The sequence below is a fragment of the Hyperolius riggenbachi genome, chromosome 2, assembly GCF_040937935.1.
Source record: "Hyperolius riggenbachi isolate aHypRig1 chromosome 2, aHypRig1.pri, whole genome shotgun sequence".
Taxonomy (NCBI): domain Eukaryota; kingdom Metazoa; phylum Chordata; class Amphibia; order Anura; family Hyperoliidae; genus Hyperolius; species Hyperolius riggenbachi.
Window position 1 is genome coordinate 545,453,108 of NC_090647.1, and position 20,076 is coordinate 545,473,183.

The 20,076-nt window shown below is 46.3% G+C and overlaps 1 pseudogene; it reads right to left on the reverse strand.

Annotated features, from left to right (window-relative positions):
• Positions 1–249: 249 nt before the first annotated feature.
• On the reverse strand, positions 250–3,323 carry LOC137545283 (putative nuclease HARBI1; annotated as a pseudogene).
• Positions 3,324–20,076: the final 16,753 nt, after the last annotated feature.

Consider the following 20,076-nt stretch of genomic DNA (forward strand, 5'->3'; position numbering starts at 1 on the left):
AGCATTGCTACAACACCAGAAATAAATGGCTACGCAGAACTTAAATGCACATATTGTTTGTATTAAGTATTCAAATAATATGTGTATTCAGAAAAGCTAAATGTGCCATTGCTGATACCCTTCACATATGCTTAATTAGATGTACAGCATTAAATAAAAACACATTGTTCTGAGAAAACAATATTTATTCACACAACGCATAAAACAAAATGAAACAAGTGTGATGGTTACTTCACCAACAATCACAAATCAGACTATGGCGTCATCTTGCCACGAAACCGATCCAGCTTGAGAGTTGAAATAGGCCACATAGGCCTCTCGATTATGTTTTGCCTCTGTTGTGGCATTTCTTGGTGGACAGGGCTGCAGGTCAGTTAAAACCTGGGGATTAGACCTCCATTCCCCTTCAACCACCTGACCGGTAGAGACATCCACCCTGTCAACTGCTTGGACAGGCAGATATGTGGCACCATACTGCTGCCTAAGAAAATTATGTAGCACACAGCAAGCATACACTACTTTATCTATTTTATCAACCCGCAGATTTATTGCGGTATGTAGGATACGGAAACGGCTTGCTAAAATGCCAAAGGCATTTTCGACCAGCATTCTGGCCCTAGATAGTCGATAATTAAAAATTGCCTGTCTGTACTGAATGTTTTTGGAGGGGAAAGGCTTCAAGAGATGTGGCTGTAATGGGAACGCTTCGTCTGCAACGAACACAAAATTAAGATGATTTTTGGTGATGGAATTGTCCGGTAAGTTAAGCTGGTTGGATCTGAGTTTCTGAAAAAAGGTGGTGCGTTCAATGACACCACCATCGGACATGCGCCCATTTCGTCCAATGTCAACAAACAAAAACTCATAGTTTGCATTCACCAAGGCCATTAAAATAATACTAAAATAACCTTTGTAATTATAATAAAAAGAGCCGGTATTGGCAGGTGGAGTAATTCGGATGTGCTTCCCATCCAGAGCACCTCCACAGTTAGGAAAATCCCATAAATCTTCAAATTGTGCAGCAACGTCCAACCAGTCCTGTGGTGTTTCAGGAAACTGTGGAAGAGAAAATAAAATTAGTACCCACATTCATCTGTACACATCTGAGATTTAAAACAACCATTGCTGTCACTAATGAAACACTCCTAAACATAATTTTATAGGGAAAGAAACTTCTACAACTATCCCACTTGCCTTGTAGTCCTGCAGATTTAATGTGATGCAGTAGTCACCAAATTATCCTTACAGAAGCATCCAGCTACGCCACTCTGACTGTACGCACACCACCTGATCTATGCTTGTTTACAGCTGATGTATAACATTAGTATCGACACAACATCAGAAGCTGAGTCAGGAAAATGTTCTTGTTAGAAATATATCAATGCATACAGTTTGCAGGTTAACAATTGCTGTAAAGCTGCAAACTGGATGCATATATATATTTCTAACAATAACAATTTCCACAATATTTGGTTGACACAACATTCAATATACACACCTTCATATAAGCATTCTTGAGGGCATCAATAATTGCCTGGCAAGTTTCAGGAATTATAAATCCAAGGGCTTGGGGCGAGATTCCGGTGGTAAACTTCAAATCTTGCAGACTCCGTCTGTCACAGACCGCAAGGCCGGTCTGCGGATGGGGTAAATCGATCAGCGTCAGAAATCCTCTCACACGGTCATTTGTTCATCACGAAGGGTAACCCGCGTTCGCAATTTGATGAACTGACTCGCGAAGGGAGCGTTCTGAGAACAACCGACTCACCCCACACATATACAATTCAAAGATCTGCCACCAAGCGAGTTACACAGCCCGCTACTGTAATTTTACTAGGACTTCGAGAACGCTATATTAACCCTTAGCAGTATGCAAGAATCTGGGTCAGATCGTTATGTCTGGGCCGGGTTCTCGCATACGGGTTATACATGTATACTTCTATTAAACACAGGGTAGCGAGTTCAGGAGAATAGGTACGATTGTGTATGTTCAGCAACAGGTCATAACCGCTAAACGATTTTTAAACGTTTAATAACACAAATGCATTACATACAGTTATATACACCTATTAACATATAAAACACAGAGCGTCAAAATAAAAGGGATAAAATCAGAAAGTTCTTACTTAGTTAGCTGAGCAGTCCATTTGAAGCATGAAGAAAATAGTCCAGTTTAGACGTAGGCATTCAGCTTAAAAGTCCGTTGTACACAACATGTGCCCGGTTCTCCGTGAGCACATGTCTGGACTTCCCTAGTCGATGTAAATTGAAGAACTGGGTGGAGTTCCTTGCAAACGCTTTTTACTGACCAGAGTTTTGGGGCGGTCACTACCTGGAAAGTAGGTGTGTTTGAGGCAGGGTTACCTCCTGGCAGTCAGGTTACCACCCACAGACTTAGAGCAAGAAATGTACCAATTATTAATAATTTGTGTAATTCCGCCCCAGATGGGTGCATCGCAAATCCGAGACCATATTCATAAGCAGCATGCGACTCTGTATTAAATGAGACTATACACGCCTAGTCTAACGAATTTGCTCTACGCATGCCGGATAAAGTGGTCTCTCTATCGATTCCTGATAGCCAGAAAATTATAATTCATGTGAATTATAGACCTGTTTCCTAGGTATCAGGAAATTTAATTTTGGTCTTGCTGGGCCAAACCTATTTTGAATTATTAATAAAGTAAATGTTCCCATTGTGTGAAGCTATGAGCTTGGAGGGAAATGTGAGTCTCAACCAGTTTGAGCTGGTTTGGTGGAACATGAGCTATGTGACCAAATGGCTGCTGCCCAGGTGGTCTGGCCACTTGTGAATTCTTTCCTGACCTGAACAGGATGTAGGGGGAAGGTTACTGTTCTCAGTAAGAGAGAGGGAAATTGACATCTATTGTGCATTTACCCGGGACTGACAGGGACTGCGCACGATTATGCAAAAATCGTTGGCGTTTACGCGCACGACTTTCGTAATATTCGTCACACCGTCCAGTAGCCAAAAACCGTAATGTCGCTGTTAAGCGCTGTCGTGGGGAGATGGACTTCCTCATCCACGTATCCTCCTTAGCTATAAGTGGGGTGACTGCATCCAGCACATATTGAAATGCAGCTTCAGGCATCCGAAGATAATTGGTCAGATCATTGGGAGAAGACACGCTAAGTTCACGCAAAAGGCTGTCATGGGAAATGACATCATGGTCTTGAAGCCACGTCTTTGACCATTGTCACCTTCTGCGCCTTTGCCTCAGCAATCTCAAATTCCTTCTCACTTTAAGCAGAAGTAGTAATGCGACACTCGCACGCTGTCTGCTTGTCATATAAGAAGCCATAGCTGCACTGATAATGCCCACAATATATGGAAAGCACATCCAGCCCAAATGCAGCAACATGTGTAATGATTTCAGCCCTTTTATAATATAGCTATGACATCACTTCCTCTAATCTACTGAACGAACGTTCCCTTGGCGAACGAAGAATACGCAACTTCCTATAATCTACGGGGCCATTTTCTGTGACGTTCGTTCCGGTTTGGAAAACGATCGTATAAATTTGCATACTTACCACCCCTTATCTGTACGTAACATCCGTGATCGTTGGGAAACGAACGATCTTATCGTTTACAGCTTTTTCTTGCCATTTCGAACGACCATTTCTCCAACCATATGCAAGTGATCGTTCGTCGTTTGTTACGAACGATCGTTGTCGTATGTGTATACGTGGCTTTACTCTATTATATAATTACTACTATTCCCCCTCCAGGCCGCCATGGATAGTGGGGGAATGATATAATTCGGTTTCCAGCGATTGCTGGAGGTCGAATTATTGTGTTTTTTAAGCAACTTCGGCTCCGTCTTCTGACGGCGCCGACGTTACTCACTGAGCGCCGCTATAGACTGATTCCCATTACAGTCTATAACGGCACTTGCTGCGCCCAAATCTAGCAGTGCTGAAAAGCACTGCTCCACGACCGCTTTGCAGTATTGGTTTTTTGACCCTGCATAGTTTGACATGCGAAAGCAAATGCATATTTGCATGAGCATTGCCTCATGAATAGTCAATTAGGCCAGATTTGCAAAGCCAGACTTGCTAGGGTTAAGCCTCCTTTCCACAGACTGTTGATAGGCAGTGAAATGCCTCTCAAACTCTCTCAACTGCTCACTGCTGCCTAGTAACTGCTTGTTGCTGCCTGATAACTGCTTGTTGCTGCCTGATAACTTCTTAATTGTGCCTGGTAACTGCTTGCTGAGCACACAGCTCAACAGTCCGTGGAAAGGAGGCATCAAACTTGGTCTTTGAGCACGCATACATTTTCTCATGCAAAGTACTTCTTCTTCTTGCTGGAAGGTTGAGGCCCTTATTCAATTATGAATAGCCAATTAGGCCAGATTTGCAAACCCAGACTTGCTAGGGTTAGGCCTCCTTTCCACGGACTGTTGATAGGCAGTGAAATGCCTCTCAAACTCTCTCAACTGCTCACTGCTGCCTAGTAACTGCTCACTGCTGCCTAGTAACTGCTCACTGCTGCCTGGTAACTGCTCACTGCTGCCTAGTAACTGCTTGTTGCTGCCTGATAACTGCTTGTTGCTGCCTGATAACTTCTTACCTGTGCCTGGTAACTGCTTGCTGAGCACACAGCTCAACAGTTCGTGGAAAGGAGGCCTCAAACTTGGTCTTTGAGCACGCATACATTTTCTCATGCAAAGTACTTCTTCTTCTTGCTGGACGGTTGAGGCACTTACTGAATTATATATATATAGATAGATATACTCGACTATAAGTCTAGAGCTTTAGGTCTAACTACCTAAATGTAAGTATAGGGGTTGACTTGTACACGAGATGTACCTACATTTCTGACTCGTAGCCAAGGAGGTTGGGAGCACACCTCTTCCTTGACCTTTGAAGAGCGAACTGCAGTGGCCAGCATGCTTTATAACCCCCCTCCCACTGTCACCTTTTGCTTGGAAAACCACTACTTAGCATAGCTTACTTTTGATATGAGAAGGTTTTAGAGGCATCCATTGCTTGTTAGGCACTGACATTATTACCAACCAATGGCTGCAACAACACCAAGCGGAGCCGTCCACACAGCCCACCCCACCACCACCACCACAAAGGAATAGGGTTGTGTGGATGACTCTGGGTGGCATTTCTGCATCCATTATAAGACGGGTGCTTGCTAGCTCCAAGCACACATCTCTGTTTCTTTCATACAGAAGGTCTCATGTGGATATGAAATTGTGCAGCTGTAGTTCCCTGCATCAGATATCTGGGTGACCTGGATGGTCAGCAATACATTGGTGTCCCCCTGTTACTGCGGTTACTGTATGAAACATTTGTCAACCAATCAGGGTCTAAGGTATCAGGGGACTAGTGGACTCTCCCCAAACCCCCCCCCCTCCCCCGCGGCAGGCTGAAAAATGGGTGGGTGTCACGCAGAATGTTGGCGTGGTCATGGGTGGGGCCAAATATACATGGCCTTAGCAGTGCTGTAAAAGGTCTGCCAGGGAAGTTTGAGCTCTGCCATAGTGTTTCCCCCCAAAATACATGTAATCTGACAGCATTTCACCAAAAATGCACGTAATTTGGCAGAGGTTCCGCCAAAATACAGATAATATGGCTGTGGTTCTCCAAAAATAGATGAAATCTGGCAGCAGCGGTTCCCCCAACATACACTCAATCTAGCAGCAGTTCTGTAGAGCTGGTTACTTACAGCAACATCTGAAACTCAGAAAATAAGATTTCATGTTGGATGTACTGTTTGTGTGTTAGGGCCTGTAATTGCATAGGCAAACACAGAGGGAGATTACAGCTGCCCAGAATCCCCCTTCAGACCAGGGCCAGTGCAGTGTCTGGGGACAGGCACAAGTTTGGACACAAGAATATCTGCAGGCATCTTATAGCTCACAGCAACGTGCTGCTCCCTGCACTTTCTTTCTCTGCTACAGTTGACTTTGGATGTACCAGCAGCGCATGGAGCAGCAGCGTGTGTACAGAGCATGGAGCAGTTCTGGGGAACTTAACAGAGCCAGGTATGAGCACAGCCCTGTGCCCTGCTGTGCGAATGCTTCACTTTCCCCTTCATTACCAATGTGAGCTGTCCTCATTATTATCTGTATCCAAACTGCTCCTGCTTGTCAGTCGGTCAGACGGGAAATTGCATTATGTGTACCCAGCATGATGTCCTACCATATTATTATACTGTATTGTGTGTGGCTGAGGGAGACCTTTCAGGAATCCCCCCCCCCCCCCTGAATATCCTGGGTTTGCCCCTGAATTGGGCCTGTGATTTCACAGAATTCTGTCTTTTGCCTTGGAATGTTGTAATTTCAAAAGTCATAATTCAGAATTCACTGAATTTTAGCATCTAAATTCCAGAAGTTAAGTGAATTTCCATTTTTTTTTAAAGAATACTGAAAAATGTCTACAAAGCTTGCTCAAGGGGACCAAAGTGAGACAATTCTATGTGAACATGCAAAAATTCTCAGTAAAAAAACTCTGATCATATTTTACAAATTTGCACTAACCATAATATGTAAATAATAATAGGTTTTATAAAATATACTAACAATTAATTACATTTTTGTGATTTCATAATGCAAATTTGAAATCCACCAAATGCTGAATTTGTTCAGGATTCCATACAAAATTTAAAAATTTTGTTGGGTCTGGAATTCAGGCCACCCCTAAAGCTGAGGAGTCATTCATCCTCCTGAACACAATGGCTATCATTCATAAAGCATTTACGCATGCGGAAATGCTTAAAACAGCTGACTTTCCCGCACACGTAGCAAATTCTGCATTCATAAAGGCTCCTTCCGCATCAAAAGCTGACCTTACCGAGCACAGCGATAAATCACCGCCTTGTGCGGTGATTATTGTAAAAAATGGAGCAAAATGTTAATTCATGAAGATCACCGCAAGCGGTGTGAGGTCGGGAAGAACCGCTCCCTCTGATGTGGCGATAACAATGTAAATGAATGGAGACACACAGACCTCCCAGGCAGCTGCAGCAGAGCGGAACACGGAGAAATGTATCAACTCTGCAGCTTCCTGTGCTTCCGCAAGCCTACCGCCTGCCTACCGACAGCCTAGTTCTGGGAATCTCCGCAGTGCTACCGCAACTGGATACATTTTTATGAATCAGCAGCCAGAAGTCTAAAACACCGCCAGCGGTGTTTTCCCGCACTGATTCTCCATACCGACAGCACTTTCATGAATGATAGCCAATGTGCTGTGGATGTTGGTTCTATAATGTGCACTGTACACATATGTAGTGATGTTCATCATGGCCTCGTGATCATGGAATAGCCATGATTCACGAGCATTTTTTCACTATCCGACATCATGATCCGAATTCTTGATTGCCTCTCGATCACGGATTCAGTTTCGAATGCACTCGTGATCATGGTCCCAATCCAGCTCGTGATCACAGCCGTGATTAAAACTGTCAAAACCCACGACTTTTAGCTGTTAATAGCAAAGCCCCCTTACATGATATAAACACTAGTGATGCTCAAATACCCCTTTTTAAAATTCGAGTTTGGTCGAATTCGAATAGTAAATTATTCGAGGTCAGTCGAATATTCGAGTCGAATAATTTTTACTATTCGATTCGACCTCGGACTTCGAGCTCACTATTCGAGTCGGTATTCGAGCTAACTATTCGAGCTGACTATTCGAATTGGCCTTAAATAGCTTCCAACACTTGTTTTGAGGGTGAATGATGCAAGAAACCTCTTTTTTTCCAAGTAACAACAGCAAGTGATTATGTGGGGATGTTCCTTTAAAAAAAAAATGTGGAAAGAGAAGTTGTGTCCTTAATTTTGTTCAGTAGTGTTACTGTATCTTCTTCTTCTTCTTCTTCTTCTTCTTCTTCTTCTTCTTCTTCTTCTTCTTCTTCTTCTTCTTCTTCTTCTTCTTCTTCTTCTTCTTCTTCTTCTTCTTCTTCTTCTTCTTCTTCTTCTTCTTCTTCTTCTTCTTCTTCTTCTTCTTCTTCTTCTTCTTCTTCTTCTTCTTCTTCATCTTCATCTTCATCTTCATCTTCATCTTCTTCTTCTTCTTCTTCTTCTTCTTCTTCTTCTTCTTCTTCTTCTTCTTCTTCTTCTTCTTCTTCTTCTTCTTCTTCTTCATCATCTTCTTCTTCTTCTTCTTCATCATCTTCTTCTTCATCTTCTTCTTCTTCTTCTTCTTCTTCTTCTTCTTCTTCTTCTTCTTCTTCTTCTTCTTCTTCTTCTTCTTCTTCTTCTTCTTCATCTTCTTCTTCTTCTTCTTCATCATCTTCTTCATCTTCTTCTTCTTCTTCTTCATCATCTTCTTCATCTTCTTCTTCTTCTTCTTCATCTTCTTCTTCTTCATCTTCTTCTTCTTCTTCTTTTTCATCTTCTTCTTCATCATCTTCTTCATCTTCTTCTTCATCTTCTTCTTCTTCTTCATCTTCATCTTCTCCTTCCTTTTCAATATCGTCTTCTTCTTCTTCACGTATTTCTCTTTTCAATTTTTTTTTTAAAGGAATGCAGCTATTTTTGAGCGTAACAAATAGCTGGTGGGCGCACGCATGTTGGAAGCGCCATTGTATGTGCTCCCTGGCAGTGGAAACACAAAGACAGCAGGAGGTAAATTCAGCAGCAGGAGGAGGAGGATGAGTGTGTGGCAGCAGGCAGTCAATGAGGCAGGCAGCTCGCCGTGACATAATAGCCCTGGTACCTAGCGGTGATACCAGGGCTGTAAATAAACACAACAGGAGGTCCCAGACAGCGGTCGTGCAGCCCACATTGTGTCCAATACACAACTGGGACAACACAGTTTTCAACCCGGGCACCTCAGAAAAATTAAACCTTTTTTTTTTTTTTATGGTTTTTTGGTTTTTGGTTTTGCAACCAATATAGCTATTGTTTGACGTAATAGCTGGTGGCAGAGTGGCAGCAGAAGGTAAATCATCTGTGTACCCTGGCAGTGGGAAACACAGACAGACAGCAGCAGCAGCAGGAGGAGGAATGGAGGAGTAGGCGAGCAGCTATTGTTTGACGTAATAGCTGGTGGCAGAGTGGCAGCAGAAGGTAAATCATCTGTGTACCCTGGCAGTGGGAAACACAGACAGACAGCAGCAGCAGCAGCAGGAGGAGGTATGGAGGAGCAGTGTGAGTGTGGCAGCAGGTAGGCAGCGTGACATAATAGCCCTGGTACCTAGCGGTGATACCAGGGCTGTAAATAAACACAACAGGAGGTCCCAGACAGCGGTCGTGCAGCCCACATTGTGTCCAATACACAACTGGGACAACACAGTTTTCAACCCGGGCACCTCAGAAAAATTAAACCTTTTTTTTTTTTTTATGGTTTTTTGGTTTTTGGTTTTGCAACCAATATAGCTATTGTTTGACGTAATAGCTGGTGGCAGAGTGGCAGCAGAAGGTAAATCATCTGTGTACCCTGGCAGTGGGAAACACAGACAGACAGCAGCAGCAGGAGGAGGAATGGAGGAGTAGGCGAGCAGCTATTGTTTGACGTAATAGCTGGTGGCAGAGTGGCAGCAGAAGGTAAATCATCTGTGTACCCTGGCAGTGGGAAACACAGACAGACAGCAGCAGCAGCAGCAGGAGGAGGTATGGAGGAGCAGTGTGAGTGTGGCAGCAGGTAGGCAGCGTGACATAATAGCCCTGGTACCTAGCGGTGATACCAGGGCTGTAAATAAACACAACAGGAGGTCCCAGACAGCGGTCGTGCAGCCCACATTGTGTCTAATACACAACTGGGACAACACAGTTTTCAACCCGGGCACCTCAGAAAAATTAAACCTTTTTTTTTTTTTTATGGTTTTTTGGTTTTTGGTTTTGCAACCAATATAGCTATTGTTTGACGTAATAGCTGGTGGCAGAGTGGCAGCAGAAGAAGGTAATTCTGTGTACCCTGGCAGTGGGAAACACAGACAGACAGCAGAAGGGCAGTACACAGCAGCCCACTGTAGGTGTAAAATGTGTGGCTGCAGGTGACGTAATAGTCAAAGTGAACCAGGCTGGCTTAGTGAGCAGGAGCCAGGAGGTGGTAAAGGGTGGTAAGGCACATTAACGATGGTTCCGGCAGCCAGTTCATGTCCCCCTCTCGCCGACAACAGGGGCCAGGAACTCGCCTTCCACCCACGCCTGGTTCATCTTGAGAAACGTCAGTCTGTCCACAGACTTGTGAGACAGACGTGAGCGTTTCTCGGTGACCACGCCACCAGCTGCACTGAAGCAGCGCTCGGACAGCACGCTGGAAGGGGGGCAGGACAGCACTTCCAGGGCGTACTGCGCCAGCTCGCTCCAGATCTCCATGCGCTTGACCCAATACTCCATGGGATCAACAGGGGCATCGCTGTCAAGCCCGCTGTACGACCCCATGTAGTCAGCCACCATGCGGGTCAGGCGCTGGCTGTGACCGGAGGAGGATGCTGCTGCATGCATCTCCTCTCTAGTCACTGCTGCCGGAGCCTCTACAGTCCTGTAGAGCTCGTGGCTGAGAGACAGCAGGTCTGTGGGGCGCTTGCTGCTGCTGGATGCAGGCACCTGCTGCTGCCTCTGTGCTGGCTGCTGGACAGTGGGGGTGGAAGGCTGGGGGAAGGCTTCCTCCAAGCGCTCAACAAGGGCCTGCTGCAAGCTCCTTATTTGTTGCGCTGGGTCTCCTCCTGCAGGCGGCAGGAACTGGCTCAACTTCCCCTTGAGGCGTGGGTCCAACATCATGCTGATCCAGATGTCCTCCCTCTGCTTCATCTGGATCACCCTGGGGTCCCTGCGCAGGCACGTCAGCATGTGCGCTGCCATTGGGAAGAGGCGGGCCACGTCTGCTGGCACATCGACGTCAGTGCTGTCCTCATCCTCCTCCTCTGCCGCCTCATCCTCTCTCCACCCCCGCACCAACTCAGCTGCGCTGTGCTGATCCCCCTCATCAGCTGCCAGGTCAGGGACCTCCACCAAGTCCTCCTCCTCCTCCCCCTCAGAGGTGGACTGCGCAGCTGGTTGCCGCTCCTGCTGGTCCAAGGCTGCCGCTCCCTGTTCCAGCAAAGCATCGAGGGCCCTGTTCAGCAGAGAAACCAGGGGCACCCACTCGCAGACCATAGCATGGTCCCTGCTCACCATGTTTGTGGCCTGCAGGAAGGGAGCCAGCACTAAGCACACCTGCTGCATGTGCCTCCAGTCATCATCGGGGACGATGGACGGGATGTTGCTGGTCTTGTCCCTTCTCTGAGCTGCGGAAACAGTGGCCAGGGCAAGGTACTGTTTGACAGCGCGCCTCTGTTCAACCAGACGCTCCAACATCGCCAGGGTGGAGTTCCAGCGAGTCGGAACGTCAAGGATCAGCCGATGGCGTGGCAGATCCAGCTCCTTTTGCACGTCTTCCAGGCTCGCACAGGCTGCAGCCGAGCGCCGGAAGTGACGCACAACATTCCTTGCCGTTTCCAGCAGTTCGCCCATCCCCTGGTAGGTGCGCAGGAACTTCTGCACCACCAGGTTCAGCACGTGGGCAAGACAGGGGATGTGGGTCAGGTTTCCCCTGTCTATTGCGGCAACCAGATTGGCCCCATTGTCGGCCACCACCTCTCCGACTCTGAGGCCTCTGGGGGTCAGCCAAATCCTCTCCTGCTCCTGGAGTTTGGCCAACACATGGGTTGCCGTCAGCTTGGTCTTCCCAAGGCTGACCAAGTGCAGCAGCGCTTGGCAGTGGCGGGCCTTCACGCTGCTGCTGAGGCGGGGGGTTTGGCCAGGTGTGCTGGAGGATGGCAGAGGATCGGAGGAACCTGCTGCAGTTCCCCTGAGCCTGCGGGGTGGCACCACCCACTGTGTTACTGCTGCTGCTGTGCCCGCTGCTGCTCTCCCATCCTCACCCCCTTCCACCAAGCTGACCCAGTGGACAGTGAAGGACAGGTAGCGGCCTGTCCCGAAGCGGCTGCTCCAGGAGTCCATGGTGACGTGGACCCTTTCACCAACCGCGTGCTCCAGCCCTCGCTCCACATTGGCCATCACAAAGCGGTGCAGTGCAGGAATGGCCTTGCGGGCAAAGAAGTGTCTGCTGGGGAGCTGCCAGTCTGGGGCTGCGCAAGCAAGCAGCGCACGAATGTCGCTCCCCTCCTGCACGAGCGTGTACGGCAGGAGTTGGGAGCACATGGCCCGTGCCAGCAAGCCGTTCAGCTGCCGCACGCGACGGCTGCTGGGAGGCAGAGCCCTAACCACCCCCTGGAAGGACTCGCTCAAAAGGCTCTGGCGTGGCCTTTTGCTGACACGGGAATCAGCAGACACAGCAGAGGAGGCCACTGAGGACTGGCTGCCAGAACAGGCCTCAGTGTCGGCGGCAGGAGTTGCAGAGGGGGGAGGAGCAGTGCGTTTCCGCACTCCTGCTGGTGCTGCTGGAGGAGCAGGAGGGCGGGTGGCTGCTGTTGCTGCTGCTGCTGCTGAAGGCTGTGCAGTGATGGGTGTGGTGCCACTGCCAGCAGCAGATGCCTTCAGCCTCTGGAACTCCTCATGCTGGTGGAAATGTTTAGCCGCAAGGTGGTTGATGAGCGAGCTGGTGCTGAACTTTAAGGGGTCTGCACCTCTGCTCAACTTCCGCTGACAGTGGTTGCAAGTGGCGTACTTGCTGTACACAGTGGGCATGGTGAAAAACCGCCAGATTGGTGACAGAAACTTCCCCCTACGGCATGGAAGCGCTGCTGCCTGTCTCCCTGTGGTGGTTGGGGGGGGGGGCTTGGGTGCGGCTGGGGGTGGTACTGGCTGATGCTGCTGCTGCTGCTGCTGAGCCTGAGACACCAGCAGGCTGTGGGACGCTGCCAATGCTTGCAATGATGCGCCTCCTTGCAAGGCCCACAAGCGCATCCTCCTCCTCCTCCTCAGAGCTGCTGAGGACGACATCCCCTGGAGGTGGTGGCACCCAGTCTCTGTCTGTCACCGGGTCATCATCATCCTCCCCCTCCTGAAACATGTCCTGCTGGGATGAGGACCCCCCAAACTCCTCTCCTGATGCATGGATGGGCTGCTTGACTGTCGCCACAGTCTTGCTGTCCAATCCCTCATCCCCCAAAGTGCCCATCAGCATCTCCTCCTCAAGATCGCCAACAACAGCAGACAATTTACTCATGATGCCTGGGGTCAAAAGACTGCTGAATGACAGGTCGGCGAGTGACGGTGAACTGGCCTCCTCCCCAGACCCTGCTGGGCGGCTGCTGCGAACAGGGGTGGTGGTGGTGGTGAGGGTGGAGGCCTCGGATGCAGAGCTGATGGCGGGCTGCTCATCCTCCGTCATGAGTTGCACCACAGTGTCTGCATCCTTTTCCTCAATGGGACGTTTCCGACCCGGCTGGAGGAAAATGGGAGCAGGTGCTACACGCTGCTGCTGCTGTGTCTCTGCAGCGTGAGTTGCAGATGCTCCTGCTGGGCGGCGCCCAAGGCGTCCACGGCCAGTGGCTATGGGAGGAATGTTAGCCACTGACGCTGCTGCTGCTGCGGAACTGTGCATGGTGGCGCGCCCGCGGCCGCGGCTTGCCACAATGCTGCTCCCTCTCCTCCTGATTCCCTTGCTGCCCTTCCCCTTGCCCAAACCGCGCTGGCTGCCACTTCCAGACATCTTAAATGTTTTGGGCGTATAGACAAAAGTTTTGTAAAAGGGCGGGTGAAAAGTGGGGTACTTTAATGGAGTGGGTTGGTTGGTGAGGTGACTGAGTGAGTGTCCCCTAGTACAGTAAGTAAGTAGTAACAGTCAGGAAGTACAACTAGCAGTTACAATAATCAGTAGTAATCACAAGTAAAGTTAGTGTGTGTACACTCAGACAGTGAGTGCACGCACGCAGGAGCTAGTAGCCTATGAACACAGTGACTGAGTGTCCTAGACTCCTAGTACAGTAAGAGTAAGTAGTAACAGTAAGTAGAACTAACTAATTACAATAATCAATCAGCGATCAGAAGGAAATGGAGTGTGGGTGTGTGTACACTCAGACAGTGAGTGCACGCACGCAGGAGCTAGTAGCCTATGAACACAGTGACTGAGTGTCCTAGACTCCTAGTACAGTAAGAGTAAGTAGTAACAGTAAGTAGAACTAACTAATTACAATAATCAATCAGCGATCAGAAGGAAATGGAGTGTGGGTGTGTGTACACTCAGACAGTGAGTGCACGCACGCAGGAGCTAGTAGCCTATGAACACAGTGACTGAGTGTCCTAGACTCCTAGTACAGTAAGAGTAAGTAGTAACAGTAAGTAGAACTAACTAATTACAATAATCAATCAGCGATCAGAAGGAAATGGAGTGTGGGTGTGTGTACACTCAGACAGTGAGTGCACGCACGCAGGAGCTAGTAGCCTATGAACACAGTGACTGAGTGTCCTAGACTCCTAGTACAGTAAGAGTAAGTAGTAACAGTAAGTAGAACTAACTAATTACGATAATCAATCAGCGATCAGAAGGAAATGGAGTGTGGGTGTGTGTACACTCAGACAGTGAGTGCACGCACGCAGGAGCTAGTAGCCTATGAACACAGTGACTGAGTGTCCTAGACTCCTAGTACAGTAAGAGTAAGTAGTAACAGTAAGTAGAACTAACTAATTACAATAATCAATCAGCGATCAGAAGGAAATGGAGTGTGGGTGTGTGTACACTCAGACAGTGAGTGCACGCACGCAGGAGCTAGTAGCCTATGAACACAGTGACTGAGTGTCCTAGACTCCTAGTACAGTAAGAGTAAGTAGTAACAGTAAGTACAACTAACTAATTACGATAATCAATCAGCGATCAGAAGGAAATGGAGTGTGGGTGTGTGTACACTCAGACAGTGAGTGCACGCACGCAGGAGCTAGTAGCCTATGAACACAGTGACTGAGTGTCCTAGACTCCTAGTACAGTAAGAGTAAGTAGTAACAGTAAGTAGAACTAACTAATTACAATAATCAATCAGCGATCAGAAGGAAATGGAGTGTGGGTGTGTGTACACTCAGACAGTGAGTGCACGCACGCAGGAGCTAGTAGCCTATGAACACAGTGACTGAGTGTCCTAGACTCCTAGTACAGTAAGAGTAAGTAGTAACAGTAAGTACAACTAACTAATTACGATAATCAATCAGCGATCAGAAGGAAATGGAGTGTGGGTGTGTGTACACTCAGACAGTGAGTGCACGCACGCAGGAGCTAGTAGCCTATGAACACAGTGACTGAGTGTCCTAGACTCCTAGTACAGTAAGAGTAAGTAGTAACAGTAAGTAGAACTAACTAATTACAATAATCAATCAGCGATCAGAAGGAAATGGAGTGTGGGTGTGTGTACACTCAGACAGTGAGTGCACGCACGCAGGAGCTAGTAGCCTATGAACACAGTGACTGAGTGTCCTAGACTCCTAGTACAGTAAGAGTAAGTAGTAACAGTAAGTAGAACTAACTAATTACAATAATCAATCAGCGATCAGAAGGAAATGGAGTGTGGGTGTGTGTACACTCAGACAGTGAGTGCACGCACGCAGGAGCTAGTAGCCTATGAACACAGTGACTGAGTGTCCTAGACTCCTAGTACAGTAAGAGTAAGTAGTAACAGTAAGTAGAACTAACTAATTACAATAATCAATCAGCGATCAGAAGGAAATAGAGTGTGGGTGGTGTGTGTACACTCAGACAGTGAGTGACCGCACGCAGGAGCTAGTAGCCTATGGACAGTGACTGAGTGTCCTAGACTCCTAGTACAGTAAGAGTAAGTAGTAACAGTAAGTACAACTAACTAATTACAATAATCAATCAGCGATCAGAAGGAAATGGAGTGTGGGTGTGTGTACACTCAGACAGTGAGTGCACGCACGCAGGAGCTAGTAGCCTATGAACACAGTGACTGAGTGTCCTAGACTCCTAGTACAGTAAGAGTAAGTAGTAACAGTAAGTAGAACTAACTAATTACAATAATCAATCAGCGATCAGAAGGAAATGGAGTGTGGGTGTGTGTACACTCAGACAGTGAGTGCACGCACGCAGGAGCTAGTAGCCTATGAACACAGTGACTGAGTGTCCTAGACTCCTAGTACAGTAAGAGTAAGTAGTAACAGTAAGTAGAACTAACTAATTACAATAATCAATCAGCGATCAGAAGGAAATGGAGTGTGGGTGTGTGTACACTCAGACAGTGAGTGCACGCACGCAGGAGCTAGTAGCCTATGAACACAGTGACTGAGTGTCCTAGACTCCTAGTACAGTAAGAGTAAGTAGTAACAGTAAGTAGAACTAACTAATTACAATAATCAATCAGCGATCAGAAGGAAATAGAGTGTGGGTGGTGTGTGTACACTCAGACAGTGAGTGACCGCACGCAGGAGCTAGTAGCCTATGGACAGTGACTGAGTGTCCTAGACTCCTAGTACAGTAAGAGTAAGTAGTAACAGTAAGTAGAACTAACTAATTACAATAATCAATCAGCGATCAGAAGGAAATGGAGTGTGGGTGTGTGTACACTCAGACAGTGAGTGCACGCACGCAGGAGCTAGTAGCCTATGAACACAGTGACTGAGTGTCCTAGACTCCTAGTACAGTAAGAGTCAGTAGTAACAGTAAGTAGAACTAACTAATTACAATAATCAATCAGCGATCAGAAGGAAATGGAGTGTGGGTGTGTGTACACTCAGACAGTGAGTGCACGCACGCAGGAGCTAGTAGCCTATGGACAGTGACTGAGTGTCCTAGACTCCTAGTATAGTAAGAGTAAGTAGTAACAGTAAGTAGAACTAACTAATTACGATAATCAATCAGCGATCAGAAGGAAATAGAGTGTGTGTTGTGTGTGTACACTCAGACAGTGAGTGCAGTGCGCACACGCAGGAGCTAGTAGCCTATATGAACAGTGACAGTGAGTGTCCCTACGGGTACAGTAAGAGTAAGTAGTAAGTAAGTACAACTAACTAACAATAATCTATCAGTAATCAGAAGGAAATAGAGTGTGTGTACACACAGACAGTGAGTGAGTGCACACACGCAGGAGCTAGCTAGTAGCCTATAAACAGTGACAGTCAGTGAGTGTCCTACTCCTAGTACAGTATAACTACAATACTATTAGTAAAGGACAGCAGAAATACTGGTATAGATGAGAGAAATAAACAGAGGACAGCTGCCCACAGAGGCAAGGCCCCCCTGAGGCCTAAACCTGTAAGCTTGCAGCAGCTGCCTGTCTCTAATGTAACACACAAGCTACTAACTAAAATACAATGTCTATCTAACTAACAACAATATAGGTGTATATGGCAGGTGTAGGTGAGCAAAAACGCTAGGTAAATGATCACAATAGAGCACTTGCTAAGCCAAAGCACAAAGGAGCAACTCTCTCTCTGTACAAGTCTCAGGCAAGCATGGAGAAACGGAACATGGCGGCCGCTATTTATAGGGTAGGGGCTGGCCAGGGTCCCCCTCTGTGATTGGCTGCCGTCAGAGGGCCTGGGAGCCCTCTGATTGGCTCTAAGGACATCAATCTGGGCTATGACGCTATTCGAGCTCGGTACCGAGCTCGAATAGCGCCGGGTTGCTCGAATAGCTCGAATAGTGAATGGGCTATTCGAGTGTACTCGGATAGCCCATTCGAATAGCTGCAGCTATTCGGAGCTCGAATACCGAGCTCGAATAGCTGAAAAAGAGCTCGAATATTCGAGCTACTCGAATATTCGAGCTCTGCTGAGCACCACTGATAAACACCACATTTGCAGGCTATATTAAGTAGAACAGTGGGAAAAGGAGGACATTTTTTTTTCAAAAAGACCTTATAGTTTTTGAGAAAACTATATTTTAAAGTTTTTAAAGGAAAATAGTATACATTTAAATGCGGTAAATGACAGTTAATGTATTTACCGCATTTACATGTATACTTTTTTCCTTTGAAATTTTCTCAAAAAGTATACGGTCTTTTTGAAAAAAAAAATTCCCCTTGTTCCCACTGTAAATCCGGAGCTCCGATTCAAATCCAGATGGCATATCCGGATTTTGATTCTGCCGTGGCTGGATTTACTGAAATTCGTGATTGGGGGGTATCTGAGCAACACTGCATATATGACAAACGCAAGTGCCGCCTATTTGTAGCCGTAGTTTACATTCTGGGCGGCCCCGGTACTCAATATTTATTGGGCTCCATGGGCACCCAAAATTCCCATCATTGCCAATATTTGTATGGGCACCTATAGTGGCACCCAAACTCCCACTGCTTTTGCCTGTCTCCATGGGCTTGATTCACTAACCAGCGCTAAGTATTAGCACCGGAGTGAAAAGCCACTTAGTGCCCCATAAGTAGCTTTGCGCGCACAGCCCCGCGCAGTGAGGTGCGCCGGTAATAGATTTACAAGTGTGAAGTTTACAGGGCAGCGGGTGCGACGTTATCGTCGCACCGCGCACTATTACTGGCGCTGCGCGCACACTACGGGGGGCTGTATGCGATATGTGGGCGCAAACCACCTAACTCTGTGGTTTGCGCCCACTAGCACTTAAGGCTCACTAACTGGCTTAGTGCCGGTTAGTGAATCAGGCTGCATGTGTCATCTGTCTTTGGGGTATCTCCAAAAAACATAGTTAAAATTTTGTAACATGTTATACACATAATGCATGCTACTTATATTGCATAACCCCCAATGAACTTACATGCGCACCCTGCATATGTGAATTTTACCAATTTTTTTCGACGAGGAATTTGAGAATTTTCCACTTGATTCAGTAACTTGAAAAATCTAACCAAAATACGAAACTCCTATGATCAGGGTTTTTTTTAATACACACAAGGATCAAAAAACATTCAGTTTTAGTATTTTTGTATCCAAAAATGTAGGTTTAACCACTTCAGCCTTCAGTCGTTTTTCACCTTACGCATCAGAGCAATTTTCACCTCCCATTCATTCGCCAATGACTTTATCACTACTTATCACAATGAAATGATCTATATCTTGTTTTTTTCCGCCACCAATTAGGCTTTGTTTGGGTGGTACATGTTGCTTAGAATTATTTTTTCTAAATGCATTTTAACAGGAATAGTAAGAAAAAAATGGAAAAAAATGAATTATTTCTCAGTTTTTGGCCATTACAGCTTTAAAATAACACATGCTACCATAATTAAAACCCACACGTTTCATTTGGCTATTTGTCCTGGTTACTACACCATTTAAATTATGTCCCTATCACAACGTATGGTGCCAATATTTTATTTGGAAATAAAGGTGCATTTTTTTCAGTTTTGCATCCATCACTATTTACAAGTTTATAATTTAAAAAAATATTAGTAATCTACCCTCTTAGCATACATATTAAAAAAGTTCAGACCCTTAAATAACTATTTTTTTTTTTAAAATTGTATTTTTTTTTTTTAGTTAAAAAATGTATTTGGGTATTTTTTGGGTGTGGGAGGTAAACAGTTAATTTTATTGTGTTTTGTGTAAGAAAAATGTATGTACATGTAGTTTTACTAGTGATTTTTTTCTTTACTTCCCTATCCTGTAAGCGAGCACTCTCGCGTACAGGTAGCATAAGGAGGATATGATTTTTTTGTTTTATTTTGGGTCAGAAAGACTACAGCTTCTGATAAGAAGCAGTCGGTCTTTCTACCCGGGGACTTAGATCAATGAATGGGAACTATATTCCCATTCATTGATCTCCGGGCTAACGAGGGGTGGCACGGGAGCATGCAGCAGCAGCCTAGCAGCAGCCTAGCAGCAGCCTTTTGGACGTGACAGTCACGTCCAAAAGGCTTACATGGTTAAATTCTACTTTAACTAATTGGCCAAATCCACTGTTATGGTGGAAACTCCATGTTAACAGCAGTAGCCACCTTTATCTCACCTCAGAACAGAGGTCTTACCTGTTGATGCCGCTCCCCAATAGACAAGGACCAGGCTGGTCAGAAGATACAGAGCTGGCAGGTGATACATCCTGACGGTGTGCACAACAAGAACCTGTTGTTAACGTTAACAGTCTTGCCAGCTCTCAGTCACACTTCCTGTGCATGTAGATTTCGTGACAAAACAGTGTGGTGAGTTGTTGGTCAAGTGTTAAAAAAAAGGTATGTATGCCGCACTTCCTTATTAGAAACATATATTCCACTTAGAAACAAGCAAAAAAAATAAAATACAA